The following is a 10,552-nucleotide window of genomic DNA, read 5'->3' as shown; positions in this document are numbered from 1 at the left end:
CCGTGAATCAGACACAGCAGCACAGCTCTGGCTCACAGAGCCTCCAACAGGTCCAGTAACACAGACCCCTCCCCTCTCTAGCACCTTCTATCTCTTCCTTGTCCCCAGTTTTTTTTTCCTGCCCTCATGGGGGGTTAGATCTCTTCTAAACTGAATACCTTCATTTATTAATCCTACTAAGTATTAGCCTATTCTCTCATTTCCTTCACTTCCAAGCCATAGAAACATGTGTGCTGAGTGCCCCCAGCCTCATCACCTGGTTTCTCCTGGCCTCTCTGCAGCGCTGCCTCTGTGCTTGAGACTGCCAGATGCAGCATGAAGTCAGTATCCATCCTTGGTCCAATTCAAAGATATTTTCACCATCCTCACGTTGTTCACTTTTACAACATCTAAAACCATGGACAACTTTTCCTTCTTGGATGTTCTCTTCCTTCCACCCATTGACCTATGCATTGCACCCCACATCAGATTTAGTAGTGACACCTGGACTGAATACTTCCTGCACCACTGTCTTCCACAGCTTCAATGACCTCTCTACAGATTGCTCCTACATCTGTATCTCTAGCTTTACTACTTCCCAGAACTCCTGAGCTCATATCCAAACACCTTCTGAAATTCCTCCTCATTTATATTGCCTCCCACCCTGACCCCACAGGCTCACCCAGCAGTTCATTCATCTCTTTCCACAATACCACTGTTTCCTCCATGTTGCTCTTTGGTTTCTGGGATTTGACACATCACAAAACCTGATGGTTCTTTAATACCTCTCATACATTGTTCTGTTCATTCCCATGACCCTAAATAACCCAGGCCCTCAACAACTATTTTGGAAGTACAACCTGACTCCTTGTCTCTGGTTTCTCTACTGCAATCTTCCTTGCTTACTCTTGCCTCACTACCCTCCAAAAAATTGGTTCACTCTCTGCTCAAGAATCTGTACTGGCCTACTCTGGCCATTAGGTAAGCTTAAATTTCCCCCTCTTTACTAATACTTCTTACTTTCTTTATCACAACTCTAATATAACTCCTCCATTCTAATTAAATCCGTCTCCTTACCCGACCCTGCTCCTCTACCCCATATACACATATAATCCTTAGTCCCAGTGATATGCCTGAACACAAATACCAAACAGGGCAAGGTTCTCTCTGTAATCTCACAGGAGTTACCCCACACTGGACATCACAACTCCAACGCCAGGGAGGACGGGGACTCTGAGACTCAGGATACAACCTACCTGTGACTGCGATCTTTTTCTGATGACCAATTCATATGTTTGTGAAATGCTTGTTGAGCACCTACTGTGCTACAAGGGTGAATGTCAGACTCCATGAAAGACACAAAAATGAGAAAGGCTAGGAACATAATGCCTAAGATAAGACATAAGACATGAAGAACTATCATAATACAAAGATAGAAAGGAATAAATGCCACAAGAAAAGACTAAGAAATCCAATGGGAAATGTGGCTGCACATTAGAATGATGGGGAAATTTTTTAAAAATTGACACTTGGGCCCCACCCCTAGAGAACTTCATTGGTTTGGGCTGGAACCCTGGCTCTGGTGAGTGTTGAAAGCTCCCCAGATCCTGTTCATGTATAAGCAGGATGAAGAAGCTCTGTTATCACAAATAGGCCTTGAGCCTCGAAGCAGTGGTTTTTAGCTAGGAATATAAACTGGAATTACCTAGGGAACTTTTCCAACATACATATTGAGCCCATGAACAATCCCTGAGAATGCAGCTGGTACAATGTGTCTGCAATGAGACCTGGGCTATTTGGAAAGACTCCCAGGTGATTCTCACACATATTCCGTGTTGGGAAATACTGACCTAAAATGTAAAACATAAGTAAGCTGAAAAACTGAGGAGTTGGGAGAATACTCCATGTGATGAGCATAAAATGAATATTCTATTCTGCAAGGCACAGAGAAGTATTTAGAATAAAATGATTGGCAAGTAGCTAAACTTTGAGAGACTGCTGATACCACCTAATGTGAGGATGGGAAACAGCTAATAGTCTTCATATTGTTGGTGGAAATATAAAATGACACAATCACTCTGGAAAAGAGTCTGGCATTTTCTTATAAAGTTAAATATACTTATATAGTCCAGCAATCCCACTTCTGGGTATCTACCTAAGAGAAATGAAAATAGATATCCACACAAAGAGTTATACATGAGTGTTTCCAACAGCATTATTCACAATTGCCAAAAAATGGAAACCACAAATATCCATCAGTATGTGAATGGGCAAACAGACTATGGTATATCCACACAAGGGAATACTAATCAGGAATAAAATGGGCACAAACTACTGCTAAAATGAGATACATGAATCTTTTGGAGATAATGTTTTGGACATTATGCTATGAAGAAGCTAGACCCGAAGGAGCACATACCATATGATGCCATTTAAATGAAGCTCAAGAATCGGCAATAATAATTAATGATGTTGGGCAGCCCGGGTGGTTCAGCGGTTTAGTGTCGCTTTCAGCCCAGGGCGTGATCCTGGAGACCTGGGATCGAGTCCCACGTCAGGCTCCCTGCATGGGGCCTGCTTCTCCCTCTGCCTGTGTCTCTGCCTGTGTCTCTGCCTCTCTCTCTCTCTCTCTCTCTCTCTGTCTCTCATGAAGATATAAATAAAATCTTTAAAAATAATAATAATAATAATAATAATAATAATAATTAATGATGTTAGGATTCACCATAGGGGGTGGAATGGACTGCAAAGGTGTACAAGGGAGCTTTGTGGGCCATTTTCGACATCTCAATTCAGGTGGTGATTACATGGATGTATACATTTACTAAAAATCAAATGGTACACTTAAGATCTGTATGCATTCCCTTTAAAAAAAATATTTATTTGAGAGAGAAAGAGCACAAACACAAGTGGGGGAGGGGAGCAGAGGGAAAAGTAGACACTCTGCAGAGCATGGAGCTTGGTTCAGAGCTGGATCCCAGGACCCCAGGATCACAACCTGAGCAGAAGACAACAGACAGCTAGCCAACTAAGTCATCCAGGCACCCCAGATCTATATGCATTTCAGTGTATTTCAATTTTATCTCAATTCTTAAAAATAAAGTGAAGGAGCATCCAATTCAATCCATCAGGTACAAAATCTACCACCAACAATGTGAACTCTGTTCATGCTCTCAAGGAGCTCCTCCAGGGTCCTTGTTTTAAAGAAAGAACAAAAAAGCCAAATGTAGTCAGTCCAAACTCAAAATGAAATAATAAGAGACTAAGGACAAAAAACAGAGACAAGAAAACCTGGCCTATTTCCTTCTAGCACGTAAATATCTAAGTCACAGACACACTCACTGTCATCAAAACTTTAGTAATGTTCACAAGCACTGACAGTAGCCAGCACCTAAGTTAATCCCTAACTAAAGTACCAGAAACCAAAAGCCATCCCAAGGAACCAAACAAATATGACAGTAAGGCTACACTCATTCAACTAGGCCATTTTAGAGATTTCTAATGAGTCATTTACTAAACATTTACTGATGATTTCTATAGGTCAAGCACTAAGCCAGGTGCTGATGAGAACATAAAGATTAAAAAAATAAAGCCGTTAAGGAGTGCCGGGGTGGCTCAATCGGTTAACCCTCTGCCTTCACTCAGGTCATGATCCTGGAGTCCTGGGATGCAGCTGCCTCAGGCCCACTGCTCAGCAGGGAGCCTGCTTCTCCCTCTCCCTCTGCAGCTCCCCCTGCTTGTGCTCACTCTCTCTCTCTCTCAAATAAATAAATAAATAATTTTTAAATAAATAAATAAAGCCCTTGAATTTTTATTCAAACAACTCTGCTTTTTGAAAAAAAGGGGGGGGGGAGGTAGGCAAAGAAAGAAATAAAGGAACAAAAAGGTGGGAAAGAAAGAGAAGGGAAGGGAGGGGGAAAATCATGAGATAACTGAAGACATTAAAGCAGTTAATGTTTTATAATATTGAGAAATATTTTTAGTGCGATGATGGTATTGTTATGTTTTTTGTAAAGATACCTTGTATTTAAGTAATACAATTGGAATCTTAAATTATTTGATGTCTTGGGCGTCTGGTTGGCTCAGTGGTTGAGCGTCTGCCTTCGGCTCAGGGCATGATCCCAGGGTCCTGGGATCAAGTTCCGCATCAGGCTTCCCTCACGAAACCTGCTTCTCCCTCTGCTTATGTCTCTGCCTCTCTTTCTGTGTTGCTCATGAATAAATAAATAAAATCTTTAAAAAAAAAAAAGAAATTATCTGATTCTGAAATTTACTTCAAAATAATCCAGGTTTGAAGTGCCTGAGTGGCTTAACCAGTGAAGTGTCTGCCTTTGGCTTGGGTCACATTCTTGGGGTCCTAGGATCAAGACCCACGTTGGGCTCTCTGCTCAGCAGGGAGTCTGCTTCTTCCTCTCATTCTCCCACAGTTCTCTCTCTCTCTCTCTCAAATAAATAAATAAATAAATAAATAAATAAATAAAATTTTTAAAAAATAATCCAGGTTTGAGAAGGGGAATATATGAAACAATACCGGCCACAAAATAATTGCTGAAGCTGCGTGATGAGCGCATGTAGAATCATTTTATTATTAGCTTTACTTTTATAACTGTTTGAGATTTTCCAGAAAAAAAAAAAGTCCCTGCTCTCCAGAAGCTTAGAACACACAAGGAATCAGATCTTCCGACAAATACACTACTATATAGTTTACAAAATTTGATAAAGTGCTAGTCAAGCTCCAAGGACAGTGACTGCCCCTAGGATAGGCAAGAGAAGTCAGAGGAGATGTTAAAGGAGAGTCTTCCCGTGGATGGAACTGGAGGGTATTATGCTGAGTGAAATAAGTCAATCGGAGAAGGACAAACATTATATGGTCTCATTCATTTGGGGAATATAAATAATAGTGAAAGGGAATAGAGGGGAAGGGAAAAGAAATGGGTAGGAAATATCAGAAAGGGGGATCCCTGGGTGGCGCAGCGGTTTGGCGCCTGCCTTTGGCCCAGGGCGCGATCCTGGAGACCCGGGATCGAATCCCACATTGGGCTCCCGGTGCATGGAGCCTGCTTCTCCCTCTGCCTGTGTCTCTGCCTCTCTCTCTCTCTGTGTGACTATCATAAATAAATAAAAATTTAAAAAAATATTATTTAAAAAAAAAAAAAGAAATATCAGAAAGGGAGACAGAACATGGAAGACTCCTAACTCTGGGAAACGAACTAGGGGTGGTGGAAGGGGAGGATGGTGGGGTGTGGGGGTGACTGGATGGCGGGCACTGAGGGGGGCACTTGACGGGATGAGCACTGGGTGTTATTCTTTATGTTGGCAAATTGAACACCAATAAAAAATAAATTTATTATTTAAAAAAAAAAAAAGGAGAGTCTTCCCCTTGACCAGTCTTTAAGAAAAAGGTATTATAGGCAAAAGGGCAAACAAATGGTACAAAAGCACGAAGATGTGAAGCAGCAGAGTTCCCGCATATGCTTTGGATGACTTACCAGAGATCACGTTATTTAGGAGCACATATTCTGGAGCCGGACTACATGCTTTGGAGGTCCTGCTATTAAGGTACCTACTCTGAGACTTCAGGCAAGTTACTTCACAGGACTATTGTCAGAAGTCAATGAGTGGGCAGCTCCAGTGGTGCAGCGGTTTAGCACTGCCTGGAGCCCGGGGTGTGATCCTGGGGACCCCAGATCGAGTCCCACATCGGGCCCCCTGCGTGGAGCCTGCTTCTCCCTCTGCCTGTGTCTCTGCCTCTCTCTCAATCTGTGTGTCTCTCATGAATAAATAAAAATCTTAAAAAAAAAAGTCAATGAGTTAATACATGGGTAAAATGCTTAGAAGACAATAGACAAACAATAAATGTTAGCTACAGGATATAAAATTAATATATAGAAATCTGTTGCAAAAAAAAAAAAAAGAAAGAAAGAAATCTGTGCATTTCTAAAGAATAATAATACCAGCAAGAGAAATTAAGAAAATAATAATCCCATTTACAATTGCATCAAAAGGAATAAAATACCTAGGAATAAATTTAACCAAGGAGGTGAAAGACCTATATTCTGAAAACTGTAGACATTGATGAAAGAAACTGAAGATAAATGGAATAGGTGGAAAGATATACCATGCTCATGAAGTGGAAGAATTAATATTGTTAAAATGTCCATACCACTCAAAGCAATCTACAGGTTCAATGCAATCCCTATCAAAATACCAATAGTATTTTTCACCATGCTAGAATAAATGTGTACGGAACCACAAAATACCCCACATAGCCAAAGCAATCTCAAGAAAAAACAAAGCTGGAAGTATCACAATCCCAGAGTTCAAACAATACTACAAAGCCAGAGTAATCAAAACAACACGGTACTTGCACAAAAACAGACACATAGATCAATGGGACATAACAGAAAACCAAGAAATAAACCCAAGCTTATATGGTCAATTACATACAAAAGAGGCAAAAATATGCAATGGGGAAAAAGACAATGTCTTCAATAAATGGTGCTGGAAAAAAACTGGACAGCTACATGCAAAAGAATAAAACTGGACCACTTTATTACACAAAAATAAATTCAAAAGAGATTAAAGACCTAAACTTGGGGACGCCTGGGTGGCTCAGCGGTTGAGCATCTGTCTTCAACTCAGGGTATGATCCCGGGATCTGGAATTGAGTCCCACTTTGGGCTCCCTGTGAGGAGTCCACTTCTCCCTCTGCCTCTCTCTCTCTCTCTCTCTCTCTCTCTCTGTGTGTGTATCTCTCATGAATAAATAATTTTTTAAAAACAAAAAAAAAAGTCCTAAGCTTAAGACCTAAAACCATAAAATTCCTAAAAAAATATATAGATAGTAATCTGTTGGATATCAGCCTTAGCAATATTCTTCTGGATCTGTCTCCTTAGGCAAGGGGAACAAAACAAAAAAACTATTAGGACTTCATCAAACTTTTTTTGCACAGCAAAGGAAACCATCAACAAAATGAAAAAGCACCGTACTGAATGGGAGAAGATATTTGCAAATGACATATCTGATAAGAGGGTTAATATCCAAAATATATAAAGAATTCATAAACTCAATACCAAAAAAATATCCAAATTAAAAAATGGGCAGAGCCTGGCCAGCTCAGTCAATGGAGCATGCGACTCTTGATTCAGGGTCCTGAGTTCAAGCCCACACTGGGTATAGAATTTACTTATTAAAAGAAAATTAAGGCAGCCCTGGTGTCACAGCGGTTTAGCACCACCTGCAGCCCAGGGTGTGACCCTGGAGACCCGGGATCGAGTCCCACATCGGGCTCCCTACATGGAGCCTGCTTCTCCCTCTGCCTGTGTCTCTGCCTCTCTCTCTGTGTGTCTCTCATGAATAAATAAATAAAAATCTTTAAAATAAAATAAAAAAGAAAAGAAAAAAAGTAAAAATAAACTTAAAAAAAAATGGGCAGAGGATCTGAATAGGCACTTCCCAAAGACAACATATACAGATGGCCAAGAGTCACAGGAAAAGATGTTCAGCATCACTAATCATCAGAAAAATGCAAATTAAAACCACAATGAGATATCACCTCATACCAGTCAGAATGGCTAGTATCAAAATGACAAGAAATAACAAGTACTGGCAAGGATATGGAAAAAAGGGAACCCTTGTGCACTGTTGATGGGAATGTAAATTGGTGCAGCCACTATGGAAAACAGTATGGACGTTGCTCAAAAAATTAAAAACAGAAATACCATATGATCCAGCAGTTCCACTTCTAGGTATTTACCTGCGGAAAACAAAACACTAATTCAAAAAGATAAATGCACCCCTACATTTATTGCAGCATTATTTACAATAGACAAGATGTGGAAGCAACCTAAGTGTCAACTGATAAATGAATAGATTAAAAAAATATGTACACACACACACACACACACACACACACACACACACACTGGGATATTACTCAGCCATAAAAAAGAATGTAATCATGCCAGCATGGATGGACTTAGACGGTATTATGCTAAGTGAAAAAGAAAGAAAAAGACAAATACCATATGATTTCACCTATATGTGGAATCTAAACAAAACAGAAATAAACTCATAAATACAGAGAACAAGCTGGTAGTTGCCATAGGGGACGGGTGTGAGGGGGGATGGGTGAAAGAGGTGAAGGGATTAACAAGTACAAACTTCCCAGGACCCCTTGTGACTCAGTTGGTTAAGCAGCTGACTCCTGGTTTCAGCTCAGGTCATACTCTCCTGGTCATGATCTCCCAATCCTGAGGTGAGCCCCATATCAGGCTCCATGGTGAGCCTGCTTAAGATTCTCTCTCTCCTCTCCCTCTAACCCTTTTCCCACCTCCCACTACCACACCCCACCCAACTCCCACATGCACGTGCTCTCTAAAAAAAAAAAGTAAGTATAAACTCCCAGTTATAAAATAAAGTCATGGGGCATGAAAAGCACAGCATAGGGAATACAGTCAATAATACTGTAATAACTTTGAATGGTGACAGATGGTAACTACACTTGTAGTATGCATTTCATTATGTATATAATTGTTGAATCACCACATTGTACACCTGAAACTAATATAATATTGTATATCAACTATACTTCAATTTAAAGATTTTATTTATTTATTTATTTGAGAGAGAATATGTGAGCACAAGCAGAGGGGAGAGTCAGAGGGAGAGGGAGAAGCAGGCTCCCCACTGAGCAGGGAGTCTAACACAGGGCTCAATCCCAGGACCCTAGGATCATGACCTCAGCTGAAGGCAGATGCTTAACCGACTGAGCCACCCAGGCACCCCAACTAGACTTCAATTTAAAGAAAATGTTAACTGCTGGTAATGGTAGCAGTAGCTCAGCCCACAATACCAAACATTTTGAAACTCTCATCTAATTTGGGTTGTTGGGTTTTTTTTAAGATTTATTTATTTAGTTAGTTGGTTAAGTGAGAGAAAGGGAGACCTGGGGGAGGGGCAGAGGGAGATAGAGAATTCCTGCTGAGTGCAGAGCCCAACTCAAGGCTCCATCCCAGGACCCCAAGATCATGACTTGGGCTGAAATCAAGAGTTGGTCATTTAACCAACTGAGCCACCCAGGCACCCCTAAATCTCATCTAATTTGTACTTGTTATTTATCCTCTTTTTGTTAAACTGTATACTTGTAAAGTAGGGACTATCTATATCTTATTTATCTCTATATCCCCACAACCTACCCTAAGGCCATATCCACAATAGCCACTAATCAAGCAACTCTTCTTTCAGGCACTAAGGAAGGGACCACCCAAAGCCTTCACCTAGCCCCCTTTATTACTCTGGATTATACCCTCAATTCCTACAATTCTTTGGCTTCCTTTAGCTCCTTTCTTTGTTTCCACCTCCTCCCTTACTCTCCTCCAGAGATGTTCATTCACTAATGGTGCTCTCTGGTATCTTCCCTGGCAGATGTTCCAATGCCTCCTTTTTTATTCTCCCCACAGCTGTATTATCTAAATAGCCTGTGCATCATTTATTCTGCAATTCATTAAGGATGAAGGGAGGCTGAATTTCTTGACCATTGGTCTCATACCTATTTGTGAGAAGTAGAATCTTCTAGAAAAGAGAAAAGCAGGTAAGACAGTAACATTAAAGCCTTCAAATATAGCTCCATCATTAAAAAAATCCTGTAGATACATTTGTTCAATCAGCTAACATCTCATTGGGGTTTTGAGAGGGTCAGAAACTGCTGGGGAGTGAAGGGAAACATGATGGGCAGGAAGTTCAGAGGTATGTTCATTTTTGTTTTGCAAATGTCAGGGTTCCCCACTGCCAATAAACATCTTCATTTTTCCCTACAGCAGAGACTCAAAGAGAAAGAGAATATTGAAGATCCAGAGCTTAAGAACTAAAAAGATACAAGACTATTGATAGCTACAGACTCTACAGATGAAGCAGGAAGAGGGTCAGATACAGGCTTCCCTCGAATCACAGCTCTGTACAAAGTGCCCTCTGCCCTGGGCAGTGTCTCCCCAACAGTGGGAAATGCTGGTAGAAGATTAACTACCAGGACCAGAAGGAAATGGAGCCCTCTGAAGTACCTCTCCTTACTCATTCTCCCCGGGCTTCCTCTGACAGAACAATTCAAGGCCAGATTCCCAGCCCCAGTATTTTGTGGGTTTTTTTTATTTTGGGTTTTTTTTTTCCTGTAAAAAAAGGCTGAGGAGGGGATCACAAAGCAGAAATGGGACACTGGAGAAAGTTTAAAAAGAGCACTTAAATTTTTTAAATTAAATTTAAAAATTAAAAAATAAAAATAAAATAAAATAAAATAAAAAGAGCAGCTTAGGGCAGCCCAGGTGGATCAGCGGTTTAGCGCTGCCTTCAGCCCAGGGCCTGATCCTGGAGACCCAGGATCAAATTCCATGTCAGGCTCCTTGCATGGAGCTTCCTTCTCCCTCTGCCTGTGTCTCTGCCTCTCTCTCTCTCTCTTTTTCTCTCTCTCTCTCTCTCTCTCTGTCCCTCATGAATAAATAAATAAAATCTTAAAAAGAAAAAAAAAGAGCAGCTTAGACATGAGAAAATGCTCCACATCACTTGCCCTCAGGGAAATACA

The 10,552-nt window shown here is 40.8% G+C and overlaps 1 long non-coding RNA gene across 3 annotated transcripts in view; it reads right to left on the bottom strand.

Annotated features, from left to right (window-relative positions):
* LOC112931353 (uncharacterized) overlaps positions 1 to 10,552 on the bottom strand; it is a 145,319-nt gene that overhangs the window by 59,170 nt on the left and 75,597 nt on the right. The window lies entirely within an intron of this gene.

Source organism: Vulpes vulpes, chromosome 1 (genome assembly GCF_048418805.1).
Source record: "Vulpes vulpes isolate BD-2025 chromosome 1, VulVul3, whole genome shotgun sequence".
In the NCBI taxonomy this organism is placed as follows: domain Eukaryota; kingdom Metazoa; phylum Chordata; class Mammalia; order Carnivora; family Canidae; genus Vulpes; species Vulpes vulpes.
This window is presented reverse-complemented; position numbering and strand designations above follow the sequence as displayed.